The 22,084-nt window shown below is 49.7% G+C and overlaps 1 long non-coding RNA gene across 1 annotated transcript; it reads left to right on the top strand.

Moving 5' to 3' along the window:
• Positions 1-4,205: 4,205 nt before the first annotated feature.
• LOC114590402 (uncharacterized) lies at positions 4,206-21,356 on the top strand. Its single transcript, XR_013391256.1, has 3 exons — positions 4,206-4,553; positions 19,653-19,809; positions 21,160-21,356. It is a non-coding gene; the product is annotated as an uncharacterized LOC114590402 (long non-coding RNA).
• Positions 21,357-22,084: the final 728 nt, after the last annotated feature.

Genomic DNA, 22,084 nt, shown 5'->3' with positions numbered 1-22,084 from the left:
ACTCTGCACGCCCTCAGAGGCCGGAGAGGCTGGCAGGGGCAGGGCCCCCAGGTGAGCCCGGGAGAGAGAGGGGCCCCTGGGGGGATCTGCACTCTGCACGCCCTCAGAGGCCGGAGAGGCTGGCAGGGGGAAGGCCCCCAGGAGAGAGAGGGGCCCCTGGGGGGATCTGCACTCTGCACGCCCTCAGAGGCCGGGGAGGCTGGCAGGGGCAGGGCCCCCAGGAGAGAGAGGGGCCCCTGGGGGGATTTGCACTCTGCACGCCCTCAGAGGCCAGAGAGGCTGGCAGGGGCAGGGCCCCCAGGAGAGAGAGGGGCCCCTGGGGGGATTTGCACTCTGCACGCCCTCAGAGGCCAGAGAGGCTGGCAGGGGCAGGGCCCCCAGGAGAGAGAGGGGCCCCTGGGGGGGTCTGCACTCTGCACGCCCTCAGAGGCCGGAGAGGCTGGCAGGGGCAGGGCCCCCAGGTGAGAGAGGGGCCCCTGGGGGGATCTGCACTCTGCACGCCCTCAGAGGCCGGAGAGGCTGGCAGGGGCAGGGCCCCCAGGTGAGAGAGGGGCCCCTGGGGGGATCTGCACTCTGCACGCCCTCAGGGGCCGGAGAGGCTGGCAGGGGCAGGGCCCCCAGGTGAGCCCGGGAGAGAGAGGGGCCCCTGGGGGGATCTGCACTCTGCACGCCCTCAGAGGCCAGAGAGGCTGGCAGGGGCAGGGCCCCCAAGAGAGCCCAGGAGAGAGAGGGGCCCCTGGGGGGATCTGCACTCTGCACGCCCTCAGGGGCCGGAGAGGCTGGCAGGGGCAGGGCCCCCAGGTGAGCCCGGGAGAGAGAGGGGCCCCTGGGGGGATCTGCACTCTGCACGCCCTCAGAGGCCGGAGAGGCTGGCAGGGGCAGGGCCCCCAGGAGAGAGAGGGGCCCCTGGGGGGGTCTGCACTCTGCACGCCCTCAGAGGCCGGAGAGGCTGGCAGGGGCAGGGCCCCCAGGTGAGAGAGGGGCCCCTGGGGGGATCTGCACTCTGCACGCCCTCAGAGGCCAGAGAGGCTGGCAGGGGCAGGGCCCCCAAGAGAGCCCGGGAGAGAGAGGGGGCCCTGGGGGGATTTGCACTCTGCACGCCCTCAGAGGCCAGAGAGGCTGGCAGGGGCAGGGCCCCCAGGTGAGCCCGGGAGAGAGAGGGGCCCCTGGGGGGATCTGCACTCTGCACGCCCTCAGAGGCCGGAGAGGCTGGCAGGGGGAGGGCCCCCAGGTGAGCCCGGGAGAGAGAGGGGCCCCTGGGGGGATCTGCACTCTGCACGCCCTCAGAGGCCAGAGAGGCTGGCAGGGGGAGGGCCCCCAGGAGAGAGAGGGGCCCCTGGGGGGATCTGCACTCTGCACGCCCTCAGAGGCCAGAGAGGCTGGCAGGGGCAGGGCCCCCAGGTGAGCCCGGGGGAGAGAGGGGCCCCTGGGGGGATCTGCACTCTGCACGCCCTCAGAGGCCGGAGAGGCTGGCAGGGGCAGGGCCCCCAGGAGAGAGAGGGGCCCCTGGGGGGATTTGCACTCTGCACGCCCTCAGAGGCCGGAGAGGCTGGCAGGGGCAGGGCCCCCAGGTGAGCCCGGGAGAGAGAGGGGCCCCTGGGGGGATCTGCACTCTGCACGCCCTCAGAGGCCGGAGAGGCTGGCAGGGGCAGGGCCCCCAGGTGAGCCCGGGAGAGAGAGGGGCCCCTGGGGGGATCTGCACTCTGCACGCCCTCAGAGGCCGGAGAGGCTGGCAGGGGGAGGGCCCCCAGGTGAGCCCAGGAGAGAGAGGGGCCCCTGGGGGGATCTGCACTCTGCACGCCCTCAGAGGCCAGAGAGGCTGGCAGGGGCAGGGCCCCCAGGAGAGAGAGGGCCCCCTGGGGGGATCTGCACTCTGCACGCCCTCAGAGGCCAGAGAGGCTGGCAGGGGCAGGGCCCCCAGGAGAGAGAGGGGCCCCTGGGGGGATCTGCACTCTGCACGCCCTCAGAGGCCAGAGAGGCTGGCAGGGGCAGGGCCCCCAGGTGAGCTCGGGAGAGAGAGGGGCCCCTGGGGGGATTTGCACTCTGCACGCCTTCAGAGGCCAGGGAGGCTGGCAGGGGCAGGGCCCCCAGGTGAACCCGGGAGAGAGAGGGGCCCCTGGGGGGATCTGCACTCTGCACGCCCTCAGAGGCCGGAGAGGCTGGCAGGGGCAGGGCCCCCAGGTGAGCCCGGGAGAGAGAGGGGCCCCTGGGGGGATTTGCACTCTGCACGCCTTCAGAGGCCAGGGAGGCTGGCAGGGGCAGGGCCCCCAGGTGATCCTGGGAGAGAGAGGGGCCCCTGGGGGGATCTGCACTCTGCACGCCCTCAGAGGCCGGAGAGGCTGGCAGGGGCAGGGCCCCCAGGAGAGAGAGGGGCCCCTGGGGGGATCTGCACTCTGCACGCCCTCAGAGGCCAGAGAGGCTGGCAGGGGCAGGGCCCCCAGGTGGGCCCGGGAGAGAGAGGGGCCCCTGGGGGGATTTGCACTCTGCACGCCCTCAGAGGCCGGAGAGGCTGGCACGGACAGGGCCCCCAGGTGAGCCAGGGAGAGAGAGGGGCCCCTGGGGGGATCTGCACTCTGCACGCCCTCAGAGGCCGGAGAGGCTGGCAGGGACAGGGCCCCCAGGTGAGCCAGGGAGAGAGAGGGGCCCCTGGGGTGATCTGCACTCTGCACGCCCTCAGAGGCCGGAGAGGCTGGCAGGGGCAGGGCCCCCAGGTGAGCCCGGGAGAGAGAGGGGCCCCTGGGGGATTTGCACTCTGCACACCCTCAGAGGCCGGAGAGGCTGGCAGGGGCAGGGCCCCCAGGTGAGCCCGGGAGAGAGAGGGGCCCCTGGGGGATTTGCACTCTGCACGCCCTCAGAGGCCGGAGAGGCTGGCAGGGGCAGGGCCCCCAGGTGAGCCCGGGAGAGAGAGGGGCCCCTGGGGGGATCTGCACTCTGCACGCCCTCAGAGGCCAGAGTGGCTGGCAGGGGCAGGGCCCCCAGGTGAGCCGAGGAGAGAGAGGGGCCCCTGGGGGATCTGCACTCTGCATGCCCTCAGAGGCCGGAGAGGCTGGCAGGGGCAGGGCCCCCAGGTGAGCCAGGGAGAGAGAGGGCCCCCTGGGGGGATCTGCACTCTGCACGCCCTCAGAGGCTGGGGAGGCTGGCAGGGGCAGGGTCCCCAGGTGGGCCCGGGAGAGAGAGGGGCCCCTGGGGGGATCTGCACTCTGCACGCCCTCAGAGGCCGGAGAGGCTGGCAGGGACAGGGCCCCCAGGTGAGCCAGGGAGAGAGAGGGGCCCCTGGGGGGATCTGCACTCTGCACGCCTTCAGAGGCCGGAGAGGCTGGCAGGGGCAGGGCCCCCAGGTGAGCCCGGGAGAGAGAGGGGCCCCTGGGGGATTTGCACTCTGCACACCCTCAGAGGCCGGAGAGGCTGGCAGGGGCAGGGCCCCCAGGTGAGCCCGGGAGAGAGAGGGGCCCCTGGGGGATTTGCACTCTGCACGCCCTCAGAGGCTTCGTAGTCTAAGCTCAGGGGGCTGTCTGAGCCAGCATCTCTCTGGGGGGTGAGGGGCTTCTTCCCATTGGTCAACATCCTTCTTAAATTGTGGTGCCCAGAACTGGACACAGTATTCCAGCTGGCGTCTGACCAAGGCAGAATGGAGCTCAGTCTTGTAAGCCACTGGGATTAGTAGCAAGAAAAGTAACAATAATCACTTTGTTAACAAATATTTATACTGCTTAACTGTGTGTGCATTTCAATCACTTATTCATTGTTGTGCGTAGTAATTTTAAGTGCATTCTTAATATTACAATCAAGGTGCGATACTTTTAAAATGCACATTTTCTTTAATTATGAGCACAGAAATAAATGACGCTCTCAATTCATCGGATGATGACCTGCGCCACAAAGAGGGAACCAGGCAGAGGGCCTTCTTGGTGGTGGCGCCCGCCCTGTGCAACGCCCTCCCAGCCGATGTCAAGGAAAGAAACGACTACCTGACTTTTAGAAGACACCTGAAGGTAGCCCTGTTCAGGGAAGTTTGCAATGTTGGATGTATTTATCGTGTTTTTCATATTCTATTGGGAGCCGCCCTGAGTGGCTGGGGAAACCAAGCCAGATGGTGGGGTAGAAAGAAATGGTGGTTGTTGTGACACTAGATTGAATGAACACTCATCTCAGAGTGCCCTGGAAATGGAGGGCCAGAGTCTTTTATATACTAACCTTTTATGCTCTTCCACATCTGTTTAATGCTCCCAAACCCTTCTTTTCGCTTCTTTTAGACTTTTATGTATACTTTGTGTTTTAATACTTTTTAGCTTTACGTTTTACAGTTTGGAAATGACTGTACCCCACCCTACTGATGCTGGTCTACTACCGTAATAAAGATTTGATTGATTGAAATGAAGTATCCTATAGTAATGCTGTGATTGGACACCAAAATAATATAATACGGGTAATTCATAATGAAATATACATTTTCCAGATCCTGTAAGACAGGCGCCGACACGGAAAACAGCTGCGAACCGTGAGGTAGATGTACTGATACAGTTTGTCTTCCGCGACTGAGGGAAGTGATGGAGGTGAGAGTGCGCGTGTCACGTGACTAGTCAGGCGAAATGGCGGCGTCTGCAGTGGAGAAGGCGTTTTGGGTTCTTGAATTCAGCAAAATGGAGTTTGTTGTGCAACGGCATTTTTGATTGTGATGTGTGTCGTGTGACAAAGGGTGCACACATAGAACATCTCTGACTGTTTCTAAAATACTTTAAACATTCCCCTACAATTCTGTCACAGGTAACATGAAATATATTATATTCTTTTTTATAGGGTGTTGAAACTGTATATGTTATTATGAATCACCCTGTATAATAATATAATTATATTATATTATATTAATTATATGATATTATAATACATTCCCCCAAATTAATATTTCATTACTAATTAATATTAGTAATAATAATGAAATAAGTCAAGCCAGAGGCTCCTCCCAGCTTTGCCTTGCCCAGCCTAGTGGGCGTGACCACTCTCCACTAAACCCCGCCCCACCTCTCCCCGCTTTCCACTGCTGCCTTTTGTGACCCATTGCCTTCCCCAGCTCTACTCTCCCCACCTCCTTTCACAATGACTCGCCCAGATTGGCATAGGCAGCCTGCCACTCCCATGAGCGCCGGAGTTCCCGCTCCCCTCTCTTCCCGCCTGCCTCGCCCGCCCCTAACCCTATTCCTAACCCTGGTCAATGCAATAAAGTTCACTGGATCCCAGTCAAGGCTTGGCTAAGGTCCGTTGCTACTCTCTGGAACAGGGAGCAGAGCTTACACAATACAGAAATTAAACCAACGAACCACAGAAGAGAACTTAAATGAATTTCTCAGTTTATTGATATACAAAGCTTAGGAGAACGAAATGATGTGAAGTGAGCTTATGAATGATAGCGCATAAATGCGGGAAATGGAGCATAGAAAATTGAATACATAGAACTGGCATAACCAAACAGTATTGTGGAATATCAGAATTGATATGGTTAATAGGTAGTTAGGACAAAGGAATCACACTCAAAGACCTAACTCCTCTCTCCCTCCAGCCTATCTGGTTGTCAGATAAATATAACTTCTGAAAGCAAAAAATGATTAAATGATAAAACTTTACAAACTAAGGGCAGTAGATCAGGACTCATTGTAGTCCTTGGCAAAGCAAGGTAGCAAAACATTTCCTCCCATCTTACGGTTCATGTCAACAGGACTACACAAAACCTGGGCTAAGAAGGAACACAATCTCTTTCAGAGATGGAGAAGGAGCAACATGGAGGAGTAGCTGTGTTTCCTTTATGCACTTCTGGACATCAGGAACATGGCCTATTTTTAGAATCAGATGTCCCCTTAATTTCTGGTTGTCAGGTGCTCCTTTGTGTTCAGATCAGGCCTCAGCACAATCATGTAGCACTTGGGAAGGAAGATGCAGCCCAGAAGCCCAGCACTGGAGGCCAACATAGAGAAGATCTGCACGGCCACCATGTACTTGCCCTTGGTGCTCAGGTAGGTGGGCACAAAAGACACCCAAACGCTGCAGAAGACCAGCATGCTGAAGGTGATCAGCTTGGCTTCGTTGAAGGAGCCGGGCAGCTTCCTGGCTAGGAAAGCCACCGTGAAGCAGGTGGCAGCCAAGAAGCCCAGGGAGCCGAGGGCAACGTAAAACATGGCCACAGACCCTTCGTTGCATTGCAGGATGATCTCTTCCAGCTGGGAGAGCATGTCGGGCTCTGGGAATGGGGGAGAAGAGCCCAGCCAGATGGTGCAGATGAGAACTTGCCCCCCAGAACAGGAGATGACAATGGAGTTGGCCAGACTCTTGCCCAGCCATCTCCTCACCCTGTTCCCGGGCTTTGTGGCCAGAAAGGCCAGCACCACCGTGATGGTCTTTGCCAAGACAGAAGAAACAGCAGCTGAGAAGATGATGCTGAAGGCCGTTTGTCGGAGAAGGCAGGTCTCTTTCCTTGGGCGCCCGATGAAGAGGAAGGAGGACAAAAAGGAAAGCAGGAGGGAGACGAGGAGGATGTAGGAGAGGTCCCGGTTGTTGGCTTTGACTATGGGAGTGTCCTTGTATTTAATGAAGATTCCCAACACAATGCCTGCTGTTAAGGACAAGAAGAGGGCAATGGAAGCTAACACCATTCCCAAATATTCTTCATAAGCCAGGAAGATGATAATCTTGGGGGCACATTGATTTCTGTCCTTGTTTGGATACTGATCTTCTGAGCATTTGGTGCAATGTTCTGCATCTGAGGAAGAGGAAAAAGAGTGGCTGCAGCATCAGTTACATCCCTAAGGATCTGTGCTCTGCTACGTTTTGAAAAACTCTGTGGTGGACCTCAGGAAATAAGAATGCTAAATGAGGTAAAGCAAAAATTGTGAGGTAGGATAAACTGAGTAGCAATGAGCACTCCACTTCTGTTAACTGCATTGTTTGGATCCTGCCTAATCCTGAAGAAACAGCTCTTTAACTTGACATTTGAAATGCAGTTTTCTGTTGCTTCCATGCAATGTTCATAGTAGTGAGATCAAAACAGTCCATTGATTATATTGTAATAATTTTCATTTGAAATATTTTATTTTTTATTGTGCTTTTGCTATTAAACATTTGCTGGTTTGCATCACCTGTCCATTACTCTTTATAAATGTCAAAATGATTTCCTTTTTGGTGTGACTTGGTATGAAAAATAAAAAAGGAATGCTTTATGGGCATTCCTCTCACAGCTGCCCACTTTCAACCCCAGAGATGTCTTCCTCATGGTCATTCCTATCAACTCACTTCCTGGATGTAATAAAGTTGATTAATCCTAAAGAAGTTGAGGAAGGAGCCCCAATATCTGCAGAATTCTCACAAAAAGTGTGTGAGACTGGATTACTGCCCAGTGTTTACTCTCTCTCGGAATACTGTAATGGTTCTAGGGGTTGCTCGTGCATAAATCGGCGCCACACCTTGCTGAGTTGTCTGAGTGAACCCTTTCTGTCCGGAGAGCCACTCACCTGTGGCTGTCTCAATCGCTGGCAGAATCCGTCAGTGGGCGTTTCTTGAACTTCTTCCAGCAAAGAAGCTCTTTGACACCTAGTCTCCGCCTACTCTCCCTGCGCGGAAGCCTTCTGCGCAGGGAGGGTGTTGGCAGCGGAGGACCCATGCTCTCCCTGCAGGTCTCTGGCGAGGAGTCATGGAGCCACCTCGCCGATTCCCCAATCTGCCCCCCTTCTCCACTGGTGCTACGCTGATTTCCTTCCCCAGAAGATGGGCTGCTTCTCTCCCTCCCGGGACGCTCTCCAGAATCCCTCTGGAGCCCTCCCTCTCGCTCTGGCTCCGATGGCAGTTCCCTGACAAATACCTTCCCCTTGGAGTCACCCACCTTCCTGGGCGGAGAAGGTCCCTTCCGCACACCGAGCACAAGCATAGCAGCAAACGGGCTTTCCTTCCAGAACCACCTTGGCATATCCAGGTCGACATCTTTCTGTACACCTGGAACGAGGTACGGCCTAACCAGAAAGACAAGAAGGTGCAACAAAGAGGAACAGTTAGGAGTATTTGTGGGTATGTAATTCACTCATAGGGTAAATTGAAACTGATCTCTGGACTGCAGCCTTTGACCCCTCATCAGGGTCCTTTCAACCCCCCACTGACCATTGGGGTGACCAGAATATCTTGTTCTTCGTTCAGGACAACTGAGGTTTGCGCCACAGAACTCTGATTCCTCTTCTCCGTTTACCTGCTTCCCTGCTTAAAAAATCTTCAAAGAAGATAGCAATGGAGTCTGAAATGTGATTTCCCCAATTTTCAGGATTCTGATAATCTCTCAACCACTAATTTAGATAAATTTAATATGACTTTTCCAAATATTGGTTTCCCTCACTCTGTTCTTGAGGGATGCAAGGTTTCCTCTTGTCGCTGATCTATTTCCCTAGTTATTTCTAGTTTACATGCCATTTCTTAACGTTAACCTTATATTACAATAGGGTTGTTGTTTTTTTAAATTATCATCTTTCACCAACAACTGTGAATGGTGTCTTCTCTGAGGACCTCTGGGCTCTATGCTTTCTGTGAGCATCCCAAATTTCCCACCTATCTCAGCTGCTGTGGAAAGAAGGAGTGGCCGTTGCAGCTGTTATTGGACGGTCAATACATCATTGGTCAACCTGATATAGTCATTTTGCAGCAGTTGTTCAAGGAAAAGCATATTCAGGATCTCCTAGCCTCCCCTCTCTGTGATTCCCCCTACCTTGTTGAATTTCTTGGGCCACTCAATGGCTTCTGGGTTAATGGTGAACTTTATGCTAGCAGACGTCTCTCTCCTTATATTCCCAATAACGACACAAGACTTATTGGGAGAGATCACCCAGTTCACAATATCAAAGTCTGCTGGCAGCTCCCAGTTCTCATCCAAGCACAGCCTGCCTCTGGAAGTATTCAAACACTGGATTTCTCTCAAGAAAGGGTGAAGCTGGAATGACAGGGGAAAGCACCAGCACTGAGAAAGCTGGAAGCCAAGATGGATATCTCAGTCCTACTCACTTCAACCTCTTATGATTTGGGGCCTGCGTGTATCTCATGTAGACTGGAATTCCTATTCAGCCATTTTTATTACTACAGACCCTGCAAGTGCCCCAATTTTCCAGGGATGTCCCTGGATTAGAGTCAGTTTTTCATTTGATCCCGAAATTCCCCACTTTTCCTTTTCTTCATTGGAGAAAAGTTGGCAGATGTGGAGTTATCCAACCCACAAGCCGTCCAATCCTGTATCGGGAATTTTAATATGTTTTATATTTTAGTATGAATTTCTTTATTTTGGGAGCTGCCCAGAGTGCTGAGGCAAGCCAAAAAGATGTGTGGGGTATAAACAGTGATATATTTCTAGCAAAAAGGGTGCCGGAAATCACCATGAACACCTCCCTCTGAGAATGGCAATGGTACCCGCCTGAGAGGTGCCAGAACTGAGTTTGAGTGAGTCCCGACCCCCCAGTAAAAAAGCCCTAGGTATCAACAGTATCTGTATAGGGACAGATGGTATGTCCCTATTTTCATCAGAGAAATGTTGGGCGGTCTGCTACTATTACTAATACTAATAGTAATTATGATATGTTGCAGGTCTATCCCCAGTCAAGATCAGCATCTGTGTGGAGTGCAGTTTGCAAAAAGGGGAAGGAAATACCTGCCACGGCTGTAGCCTTTGGGGTCCCCATTGCTCTCCTTCCTCCACCATCAGCCTCCTCTGGGATCTCGAGGAAAGCGAAGCATGCAAGGCCTGAGCCACAGCTTGAACATGGATGTAAGTGCCATAGCTGTCTAGAGACAGGGCTCTCTCATGCACCCCTTGGGATAATGGCTCCAGTTTCTCCTCCTCTTTGCATCTTATCCTGCCTTTCACGGACAACAAATGCTTTGAATATGAACACTGAAATGCTTGATTGAAATAATCCCTAAGATTGAACTGCAATTTGTCACCTTTGCTGCTCCTTATTCCGGTCTGAATTGCAAAGGACAGAGAACCATGGAGGTGCTGGAATAAATTTGGAGGGATGTAAAAGCCATTTCTGATTTCTAGCAAAGATGTTGTGATCCAGACTTTTGCCCCTATTTCCTTCTCATAGATAAAGTGTATTGCCATGAGGATTACGATAGTCTGTGAATTGGTTATATAGGAAACAAATACCCCAACTTGTCTCCATAGGAAAAAAGGTTCCCCAGGCCTGATAAATTGACCTGGATCATTTTCTGGTACTCTTTTTGATAAAGCAATGCAGATCCCTTTGCTGAGCAGCAGAGGTTTCACAGCGCTCACAAATCTTTCTCCACTGTCATTGTCTGGAGTGAAGAGGCCAATCCACGTCCATCCAAAATGCAGGAGCAATTCAACAATCCCCGGGTACTGACTTTCCTCTTTGGTACTCATCCGGTAGACAAAAGGGAACAGGGTTTTACCTTCGAGAACCTGGGAAGTGAAGCCATAACTGATCTAGCAAGCAAAGCAAAGATCAGCAATTTATTTTACTTTCAGCATAATGGGTATTTAATCATCTGAATTGCCTGATATCTAAATCTCTGCTGGCTGAGGCTGATGGGAGTTTTAGTCGGAAACATCTGGAGGTGCCAAGTTGGTAAAGGCTCAGTTTTGAAAAAGGGATGTTGAATCCATAGCTCAGGATTTTCCCATTTTGAAAAATATCCTCACTTGACCCCTCCCAAGAGAAAATAGAATTTTACACAGTTGGAATTCTCTGTGCTTCCATGCTCTCCCACTACTTACCTGTGGGATTTTGTAGATGCCTGACAAGGCTGAAATCACTCTTGAGATGAAAGTGTTGCTTCTTTCAAGAACAGCCAGCAGCTGATTCTGTTCTCCACAGTGATAATTGGGAATATTGCATCCACTGCCTGCAAGCAGCTCTAGCATGGCGTCCGAAGTCATCCTTGCATCAAAATAGTTCTCATAGATGTTGTAGCCCAGGGTGATGTTGGGTAAGAGCCTGAGATCCTGGTTGATCTCTTGAATGGTGAACAGGAAAGACAACATGTGCCAGTAGAACCTAGGTGCCTCCCTGCAATAAATGAACCCTTTAAACAGAGTGCAACTGGCATTCGTATGAATGGGGGTGGGGACATTATATGATCCACAAAGATTAATATTTGTTTGTTTCTTTGTTTTTCCATCCTTCTGCATTGACATCAAATCTTTTCCTGTCTAGCATAGAGGAAGAATTTGGAAATCTCTGCTCCATTACAGCACCTTTGAAGCACACAGAGCTGTTCAACAGTGGAACGGACTCCCTCCGAAGGTGACCATGTGTCATGGATGCTTCAGGTGAGATTCCTCTGGGTCCCTTCCATCTCTACCACTCTATGATTCTATTCTACTGTGGTTTTATGAGTAAGAAATGAAGGCGCCCCTCAAAAATTGTGATATACTGGGAAGTTGCTGCAAAGGCTGCTTTTCTTGCAGTGGTCTTTGGCTTCTTCCAAGGGGCTAGACTATAGGTAGGTAAGAGACCATTTTATTGACAGAAGAGAAGCACCAAATACCTCAGTCCCCTTTTACTTACATATGGGGCCTGGTGGCTTGCAGGTTTGACTGTGTGGTAAAATTATAATTTTGTCCATATTCTGGATCAGAAACTACACGAATGAGCACACCTCCCTTTACTAGAATCTTTTACTAGACACCCCTCCCCAGCTCCCAGCTCCTCCAACAGCAAGCCCAATGGTCAGGGCAGGGTAGTCCTGCAACACCAGCCCTTGGCTCCCCAGCCCTGAGAAAGGGGCTATTTCCTTGATAAACAGGAACCATTATAAGGAGTGGAGGACCATGAAACCATCTGCATATAAGTGCATACACTTCAGTCCTGGCGAAGGGTGTCTGAGAAAAGTTGTATGGCGTTTCCTCAACAAAGCGTTTTGGAGAGATGATCCCACTGATGAAAAAGTGTCCAGGCCGGTAGTAATTGCGAGCATCCTTTTGATCCCTGACCAGATTCAAGGGGCATTTCGCCTTGTGGTTCCCGCAGACTCCAAAGGACATCATGAGCAGCAGAAGCAGCAACAGAAGGAGCAGGGATCTCATTCTGGCTCTGCCTCCTCCTCCTCTTACCTGCCAAGGAGGCAAAGCAGAAGAACCCAAAGACTCTTGCAAGACCAGACTGGGTGGGCTTTCCCAATCTGGGTGGTTTTCAACTCTACCTTCAGAGCTTGGAAGCACAAGGCAGGCACCTCCCTCTTTCTCCAGCTCTGCATCTTCACTCGGTCTGTCTCCATCACAGGAAATATTCTCTGCACCAACTTTTCCCCCCCAGACACAGTGCAATTAATATTGTCATGTTGCTTTCCGAGGCTCATGCAATCTACAGAAATATCTCCTGAGCTTTCAGAAGATGAGAAGACTATAATTTTTATTATTCCAAGTGGAATAAGTTTCATCACAAAAACTTTCTGGAGTCTTGAATGGCTCAAGCAGCAGTTGCAGAGCTGGAGAAAAACATGGTGCACAGAAGTCAAGGGGTGTGTTTGGGAGTTGGAAGTTTGGCCTGAACTTTGCTCCCAAGGACCAAAGAAGGAGCTGGATCTGACCATGGACTCTCCTTCCTTGGAGGTTTTGAAGCAGAGTTTGGATGGCCATCTGTTAGGGATGATTTAGCATTGCAGAGGGTTGGACTAGAGGACCTTGGGGTCCCTTTCCAAGTCTCCCATTCTATGCTTCATTGGAGGTTTTTAAGAAGAGGTGGGAGAGTCAGGGATGGACAACAGCCAGATGAAGGAGTCCCAGCCTTGAATCCCGGGCATCCTAAGCCCTTTTAAAATGTGGGGGTTCGGGGGGGACATTATTGGGGTGTTGTTTTTATTTTGATTATATATGTTGTGGTTTTATATTTTGATTTTGTTCTGTGAACCACCCTGAGACCTCCAGGGAGAGAGCGGTATATAGATTCAGTACATCAATAAATAAAGGAATAAATATGAATAAATAAAAATGAATAAATGAAGAATGCAGAGAAATGCCATCCTCAGTACTGTGAACGGGATACATGGTGGTGGGATCTTGTTTCCTGGAGGCTGCTAGAGACAGAGACTGGTGGAGCCTGCGATGGGGAGGGTTTTCTCAAGCCCACCGTCTGGCCACTTTGGGTGGGTCTGGGCTGCTTGATTCCTGCCGCTCTCTTCTGGTTCTCCCCTGGAAGGGAAGTAGCACCTTGGTGGCTTTGAAGCCATTTCAAGTGAATTTCCACCCCATCTTTGAAAGGCTTCTCCAACAGAGGGAAGCTCTCTGGGGTTGGTGGAGGGGAGAAAGGTTGCTCTGAACTTTTGACTCTCCCTTCCCCTTCGACATGTTCTGCGGAAGGAGAGCTTCTGTTGCACATGGAGCCAACTTGTTCCTTGACTTTGAGCAGAAACTTCTCTACTTGTAAACAATTGCATGTGCAGAAGCCAGGTGTGACGGAAAAGTTGGTTCCATAAGTATTTCTTTTTTACTTTTATCTCCTGCCAGGAAATGGTGAAAGAACAGCAGCCTCTGATTGGCTGAAGTTCCAGGAGGGAGAGTTTAAAAAGAGAGACGTTGGAGTGAGACAGGGAGTTGGGCTGTTGAGGGTGGTGTGGTTGGTTGAGTTGAGCTGGTTGAGGAAGGAGGTTGGGAGTTAGGTAGGGAGATAGGATAGGAGTGAGGTTGAAATACAATGAGGGTTGAGGAGGCAGAGTTGGTTCTGGAGAAAAGGTCCACTCCACTGTACAGTGAAGGACTGAGTGTAGTGTCTGAGTGTAGTGTCCTGCGGGAGTAATAGGACCAGATCTTGCTGGGAGACTGAGGCTGAGACAGAAGTAGGAGCTGAGATCTACTTAGGTCTCAAACTCGCCTGGAGGGGAGAGACTCTTCTGAGGAAAGAAGAGACTTCCAAAACCCAGTGAAGGAAGGGTGCGTGTGGTGAACCCTTAAGACTGTTACTGAAAGTCCCTCAGGAGCTGGATTTGTTAAAGGGGTGGGTAACTGAAGGAAAAGAGGGACGCGGGTGGTGCTGTGGTCTAAACCACAGAGCCTAGGGCTTGCCCAGGTCGGTGGTTCGAATCCCCACGACGGGGTGAGCTCCCGCTGCTCGGTCCCTGCTCCTGCCAACCTAGCAGTTTGAAAGAACATCAGAGTGCAAGTAGATAAATAGGTACCACTCCGGTGGGAAGGTAAACGGCGTTTCCGTGCGCTGCTCTGGTTCGCCAGAAGCAGCTTAGTCATGCTGGCCACATGACCCAGACATGCTGGCCACATGATCTGCGGACAAATGCTGGTTCCCTCGGCCAAGCGAGATGAGCGCCGCAACCCCAGAGTCGTCCGCGACTGGACATAACTGTTAGGGGTCCCTTTATCTTTAACTGAAGGAAAGTACCGCCTTAGAAAGGACCAAACTATCAAGCTGAAACCTCTGAAAATGAATTGAAGTAGCGTATTATTATTGAAGTAACCTAAGTTTCTCCACTTGTATTATACTACCTTGTTTTAAAATAAATCTTTATTGTTATTTGAAAAACATCTGCTTGAGACTCCAGCTCACTGGTTATCCCCCACACCCAGGTCCCCTACAGAATACTCTGGGATAGTTAGCATTGGTTTTAAGGGTGGTTCAGTGAGGTGGGGGCAATATATGTAAGAAAGAGCAGGCACATTGAGGCGCCAAGCCCGTGGCACCAGGCTAGCATTCTAGCAGTTTTATTATTCTTTATCCATTTATTTATTAATATTTACTTCTTTCTTACTTACTCATTTCATCTCTTGCATAAAATCCACGTACCACAGGGTTAGGCCAATAACTCCCAAAGCGCTTTATGTAACAATCATAAAAAGTTTACAAACTTACTTCAGAACATACAAAAAGTTAAAATAATAAAACAGACTCAAATTACCTCAACTTCCTAAGAATCTGGGTGGATCCTTAACGAAAATATATTTTTTATAACAATAAATTTAATAAAGTCTCCATAGATATTCCAAAACACCTTTCTTCTTATACAACTGGTAAAAATAAATACATAATTTCTTCTTGACTCCCCACCTCTCCTTTCTCGATGTTTGTTTTTATTACTCCTTTTTATCAGATGTTTTAAAATATATATGCTTTTATTATGTAAGCCCCGATGTCGTATTTCAATAATCCTCTGCCTTTGACTTCATGTATGGATGATGGTTTGACAGATAATATATCCCTGATCTCCATTCTTCCTTAAACAATCCATCATTTTGGATGGTCATTTTGGATGGTAATTTTAGCAGGTAATTTCACCATTTCAGCATATTCCCCCAGTTTCATAAGCCATTCCTCCTTGGTGGGGAACTCTTTCCATTTCTGTGCATATAAAGTTCTAGCTGCTGTGGTTGCATACATACATAAACTAGTCAGCTTTCTTAGGACCTTTACTAATTAATTTTATATTGCACCCTTCATTGGAATTCTACAGGTTGAATTGCTATAAGACTGAGAACTTAGTAAGCTTTCCACCAATTTGAAGTGTTGAAAGTTTAAGTAGGGTGCAATCTTGGCTAATTAACCTATTCTAAATGCTTCATTAGTGGTTGTTCTGCCAATTATTTTCACTTCCCATCTGATCTTGGTTTTGCTCTATAAATGGGGCCTGAATGGGAGGAACCTGAGGAGGAGGAGGAGGAGGAGGAGGACCTGAATGGGAGGAACCTGAGGAGGAGGAGGAGGAGGAGGAGGACCTGAATGGGAGGAACCTGAGTAGGAGGAGGAGGCCTCTCGCTCTTCCTTCCTGACTGAGCATAAGATGCCTCCTCTTAAAAGGTTTGGCAGGCAGGAAATACAACTATCTGGCTTCGTCTCATTGCTTCCCTCCAATAGATGAGTAGCTGTGTTTCCTTTAGGCACTTCTGGACACTGGGAACATGGACTATTTTAAGAATCACATGTCCCCTTAATTTCTGGTTGTGAGGTGCTCCTTTGTGTTCAGATCAGGCCTCAGCACAATCATGTAGCACTTGGGAAGGAAGATGCAGCCCAGAAGCCCAGCACTGGAGGCCAACATAGAGAAGATCTGCACGGCCACCATGTACTTGCCCTTGGTGCTCAGGTAGGTGGGCACAAAAGACACCCAAACGCTGCAGAAGACCAGCATGCTGAAGGTGATCAGCTTGGCTTCGTTGAAGGAGCCAGGCAGCTTCCTGGCTAGGAAAGCCACCGTGAAGCAGGTGGCAGCCAAGAAGCCCATGTAGCCGAGGGCAACGTAAAACATGGCCACAGACCCTTCGTTGCATTGCAGGATGATCTCTTCCACCTGGGAGAGCATGTCGGGCTCTGGGAATGGGGGAGAAGAGCCCAGCCAGATGGTGCAGATGAGAACTTGCCCCCCAGAACAGGAGATGACAATGGAGTTGGCCAGACTCTTGCCCAGCCATCTCCTCACCCTGTTCCCGGGCTTTGTGGCCAGGAAGGCCAGCACCACTGTGATGGTCTTTGCCAAGACAGAAGAAACAGCAGCTGAGAAGATGATGCTGAAGGCCGTTTGTCGGAGAAGGCAGGTCTCTTTCCTTGGGCGCCCGATGAAGAGGAAGGAGGACAAAAAGGAAAGCAGGAGGGAGACGAGGAGGATGTAGGAGAGGTCCCGGTTGTTGGCTTTGACTATGGGAGTGTCCTTGTATTTAATGAAGATTCCCAACACAATGCCTGCTGTTAAGGACAAGAAGAGGGCAATGGAAGCTAACACCATTCCCAAATATTCTTCATAAGCCAGGAAGATGATAATCTTGGGGGCACATTGATTTCTGTCCTTGTTTGGATACTGATCTTCTGAACATTTGGTGCAATGTTCTGCATCTGAGGAAGAGGAAAAAGAGTGGCTGCAGCATCAGTTACATCCCTAAGGATCTGTGCTCTGCTACGTTTTGAAAAACTCTGTGGTGGACCTCAGGAAATAAGAATGCTAAATGAGGTAAAGCAAAAATTGTGAGGTAGGATAAACTGAGTAGCAATGAGCACTCCACTTCTGTTAACTGCATTGTTTGGATCCTGCCTAATCCTGAAGAAACAGCTCTTTAACTTGACATTTGAAATGCAGTTTTCTGTTGCTTCCATGCAATGTTCATAGTAGTGAGATCAAAACAGTCCATTGATTATATTGTAATAATTTTCATTTGAAATATTTTATTTTTTATTGTGCTTTTGCTATTAAACATTTGCTGGTTTGCATCACCTGTCCATTACTCTTTATAAATGTCAAAATGATTTCCTTTTTGGTGTGACTTGGTATGAAAAATAAAAAAGGAATGCTTTATGGGCATTCCTCTCACAGCTGCCCACTTTCAACCCCAGAGATGTCTTCCTCATGGTCATTCCTATCAACTCACTTCCTGGATGTAATAAAGTTGATTAATCCTAAAGAAGTTGAGGAAGGAGCCCCAATATCTGCAGAATTCTCACAAAAAGTGTGTGAGACTGGATTACTGCCCAGTGTTTACTCTCTCTCGGAATACTGTAATGGTTCTAGGGGTTGCTCGTGCATAAATCGGCGCCACACCTTGCTGAGTTGTCTGAGTGAACCCTTTCTGTCCGGAGAGCCACTCACCTGTGGCTGTCTCAATCGCTGGCAGAATCCGTCAGTGGGCGTTTCTTGAACTTCTTCCAGCAAAGAAGCTCTTTGACACCTAGTCTCCGCCTACTCTCCCTGCGCGGAAGCCTTCTGCGCAGGGAGGGTGTTGGCAGCGGAGGACCCATGCTCTCCCTGCAGGTCTCTGGCGAGGAGTCATGGAGCCACCTCGCCGATTCCCCAATCTGCCCCCCTTCTCCACTGGTGCTACGCTGATTTCCTTCCCCAGAAGATGGGCTGCTTCTCTCCCTCCCGGGACGCTCTCCAGAATCCCTCTGGAGCCCTCCCTCTCGCTCTGGCTCCGATGGCAGTTCCCTGACAAATACCTTCCCCTTGGAGTCACCCACCTTCCTGGGCGGAGAAGGTCCCTTCCGCACACCGAGCACAAGCATAGCAGCAAACGGGCTTTCCTTCCAGAACCACCTTGGCATATCCAGGTCGACATCTTTCTGTACACCTGGAACGAGGTACGGACTAACCAGAAAGACAAGAAGGTGCAACAAAGAGGAACAGTTAGGAGTATTTGTGGGTATGTAATTCACTCATAGGGTAAATTGAAACTGATCTCTGGACTGCAGCCTTTGACCCCTCATCAGGGTCCTTTCAACCCCCCACTGACCATTGGGGTGACCAGAATATCTTGTTCTTCGTTCAGGACAACTGAGGTTTGCGCCACAGAACTCTGATTCCTCTTCTCCGTTTACCTGCTTCCCTGCTTAAAAAATCTTCAAAGAAGATAGCAATGGAGTCTGAAATGTGATTTCCCCAATTTTCAGGATTCTGATAATCTCTCAACCACTAATTTAGATAAATTTAATATGACTTTTCCAAATATTGGTTTCCCTCACTCTGTTCTTGAGGGATGCAAGGTTTCCTCTTGTCGCTGATCTATTTCCCTAGTTATTTCTAGTTTACATGCCATTTCTTAACGTTAACCTTATATTACAATAGGGTTGTTGTTTTTTTAAATTATCATCTTTCACCAACAACTGTGAATGGTGTCTTCTCTGAGGACCTCTGGGCTCTATGCTTTCTGTGAGCATCCCAAATTTCCCACCTATCTCAGCTGCTGTGGAAAGAAGGAGTGGCCGTTGCAGCTGTTATTGGACGGTCAATACATCATTGGTCAACCTGATATAGTCATTTTGCAGCAGTTGTTCAAGGAAAAGCATATTCAGGATCTCCTAGCCTCCCCTCTCTGTGATTCCCCCTACCTTGTTGAATTTCTTGGGCCACTCTGGGTTAATGGTGAACTTTATGCTAGCAGACGTCTCTCTCCTTATATTCCCAATAACGACACAAGACTTATTGGGAGAGATCACCCCGTTCACAATATCAAAGTCTGCTGGCAGCTCCCAGTTCTCATCCAAGCACAGCCTGCCTCTGGAAGTATTCAAACACTGGATTTCTCTCAAGAAAGGGTGAAGCTGGAATGACAGGGGAAAGCACCAGCACTGAGAAACCTGGAAGCCAAGATGGATATCTCAGTCCTACTCACTTCAATCTCTTATGATTTGGGGCCTGGGTGTATCTCATGTAGACTGGAATTCCTATTCAGCCATTTTTATTACTACAGACCCTGCAAGTGCCCCAATTTTCCAGGGATGTCCCTGGATTAGAGTCAGTTTTTCATTTGATCCCGAAATTCCCCACTTTTCCTTTTCTTCATTGGAGAAAAGTTGGCAGATGTGGAGTTATCCAACCCACAAGCCGTCCAATCCTGTATCGGGAATTTTAATATGTTTTATATTTTAGTATGAATTTCTTTATTTTGGGAGCTGCCCAGAGTGCTGAGGCAAGCCAAAAAGATGTGTGGGGTATAAACAGTGATATATTTCTAGCAAAAAGGGTGCCGGAAATCACCATGAACACCTCCCTCTGAGAATGGCAATGGTACCCGCCTGAGAGGTGCCAGAACTGAGTTTGAGTGAGTCCCGACCCCCCAGTAAAAAAGCCCTAGGTATCAACAGTAAAATTTTCATTATGGAATGGTATGTCCCTATTTTCATCAGAGAAATGTTGGGCGGTCTGCTACTATTACTAATACTAATAGTAATTATGATATGTTGCAGGTCTATCCCCAGTCAAGATCAGCATCTGTGTGGACTGCAGTTTGCAAAAAGGGGAAGGAAATACCTGCCACGGCTGTAGCCTTTGGGGTCCCCATTGCTCTCCTTCCTCCACCATCAGCAAAGCATGCAAGGCCTGAGCCACAGCTTGAACATGGATGTAAGTGCCATAGCTGTCTAGAGACAGGGCTCTCTCATGCACCCCTTGGGATAATGGCTCCAGTTTCTTGATTGAAATAATCCCTAAGATTGAACTGCAATTTGTCACCTTTGCTGCTCCTTATTCCGGTCTGAATTGCAAAGGACAGAGAACCATGGAGGTGCTGGAATAAATTTGGAGGGATGTAAAAGCCATTTCTGATTTCTAGCAAAGATGTTGTGATCCAGACTTTTGCCCCTATTTCCTTCTCATATACCATGTTTATTGACAGGAGTATTATGATACCTAGTGCATTGGTTATATAGGAAACAAATACCCCAACTTGTCTCCATAGGAAAAAAGGTTCCCCAGGCCTGATAAATTGACCTGGATCATTTTCTGGTACTCTTTTTGATAAAGCAATGCAGATCCCTTTGCTGAGCAGCAGAGGTTTCACAGCGCTCACAAATCTTTCTCCACTGTCATTGTCTGGAGTGAAGAGGCCAATCCACGTCCATCCAAAATGCAGGAGCAATTCAACAATCCCCTGGTACTGACTTTCCTCTTTGGGAGTCATCCGGTAGACAAAAGGGAACAGGGTTTTACCTTCGAGAACCTGGGAAGTGAAGCCATAACTGATCTAGCAAGGAAAGCAAAAGATCAGCAATTTATTTTACTTTCAGCATAATGGGTATTTAATCATCTGAAATGCCTGATATCTAAATCTCTGCTGGCTGAGGCTGATGGGAGTTTTAGTCGGAAACATCTGGAGGTGTCAAGTTGGTAAAGGCTCAGTTTTGAAAAAGGGATGTTGAATCCATAGCTCAGGATTTTCCCATTTTGAAAAATATCCTCACTTGACCCCTCCCAAGAGAAAATAGAATTTTACACAGTTGGAATTCTCTGTGCTTCCATGCTCTCCCACTACTTACCTGTGGGATTTTGTAGATGCCTGACAAGGCTGAAATCACTCTTAAGATGAAAGTGTTGCTTCTTTCAAGAACAGCCAGCAGCTGATTCTGTTCTCCACAGTGATAATTGGGAATATTGCATCCACTGCCTGCAAGCAGCTCTAGCATGGCGTCCGAAGTCATCCTTGCATCAAAATAGTTCTCATAGATGTTGTAGCCCAGGGTGATGTTGGGTAAGAGCCTGAGATCCTGGTTGATCTCTTGAATGGTGAACAGGAAAGACAACATGTGCCAGTAGAACCTAGGTGCCTCCCTGCAATAAATGAACCCTTTAAACAGAGTGCAACTGGCATTCGTATGAAGGGGGGTGGGGATATTATATGATCCACAAAGATTAATATTTGTTTGTTTCTTTGTTTATTCATCCTTTTGCATTGACATCAAACCTTTTCCTGTCTAGCATAGAGGAAGAATTTGGAAATCTCTGCTCCATTACAGCACCTTTGAAGCACACAGAGCTGTTCAACAGTGGAACGGACTCCCTCCGAAGGTGACCATGTGTCATGGATGCTTCAGGTGAGATTCCTCCGGGTCCCTTCCATCTCTACCACTCTATGATTCTATTCTACTGTGGTTTTATGAGTAAGAAATGAAGGCGCCCCTCAAAAATTGTGATATATTGGGAAGTTGCTGCAAAGGCTGCTTTTCTTGCAGTGGTCTTTGGCTTCTTCCAAGGGGCTAGACTATAGGTAGGTAAGAGACCATTTTATTGACGGAAGAGAAGCACCAAATACCTCAGTCCCCTTTTACTTACATATGGGGCCTGGTGGCTTGCAGGTTTGACTGTGTGGTAAAATTATAATTTTGTCCATATTCTGGATCAGAAACTACACGAATGAGCACACCTCCCTTTACTAGAATCTTTTACTAGACACCCCTCCCCAGCTCCCAGCTCCTCCAACAGCAAGCCCAATGGTCAGGGCAGGGTAGTCCTGCAACACCAGCCCTTGGCTCCCCAGCCCTGAGAAAGGGGCTATTTCCTTGATAAATAGGAACCATTATAAGGAGTGGAGGACCATGAAACCATCTGCATATAAGTACATACACTTCAGTCCTGGCGAAGGGTGTCTGAGAAAAGTTGTATGGCGTTTCCTCAACAAAGCGTTTTGGAGAGATGATCCCACTGATGAAAAAGTGTCCAGGCCGGTAGTAATTGCGAGCATCCGTTTGATCCCTGACCAGATTCAAGGGGCATTTCGCCTTGTGGTTCTTGCAGACTCCAAAGGACATCATGAGCAGCAGAAGCAGCAACAGAAGGAGCAGGGATCTCATTCTGGCTCTGCCTCCTCCTCCTCTTACCTGCCAAGGAGGCAAAGCAGAAGAAC

The sequence above is a fragment of the Podarcis muralis genome, chromosome 18 (genome assembly GCF_964188315.1).
Source record: "Podarcis muralis chromosome 18, rPodMur119.hap1.1, whole genome shotgun sequence".
Lineage (NCBI taxonomy): Eukaryota > Metazoa > Chordata > Lepidosauria > Squamata > Lacertidae > Podarcis > Podarcis muralis.
The sequence above is the reverse complement of the archived record's forward strand: the minus strand, read 5'-3'. Positions and strand labels throughout refer to the sequence as shown.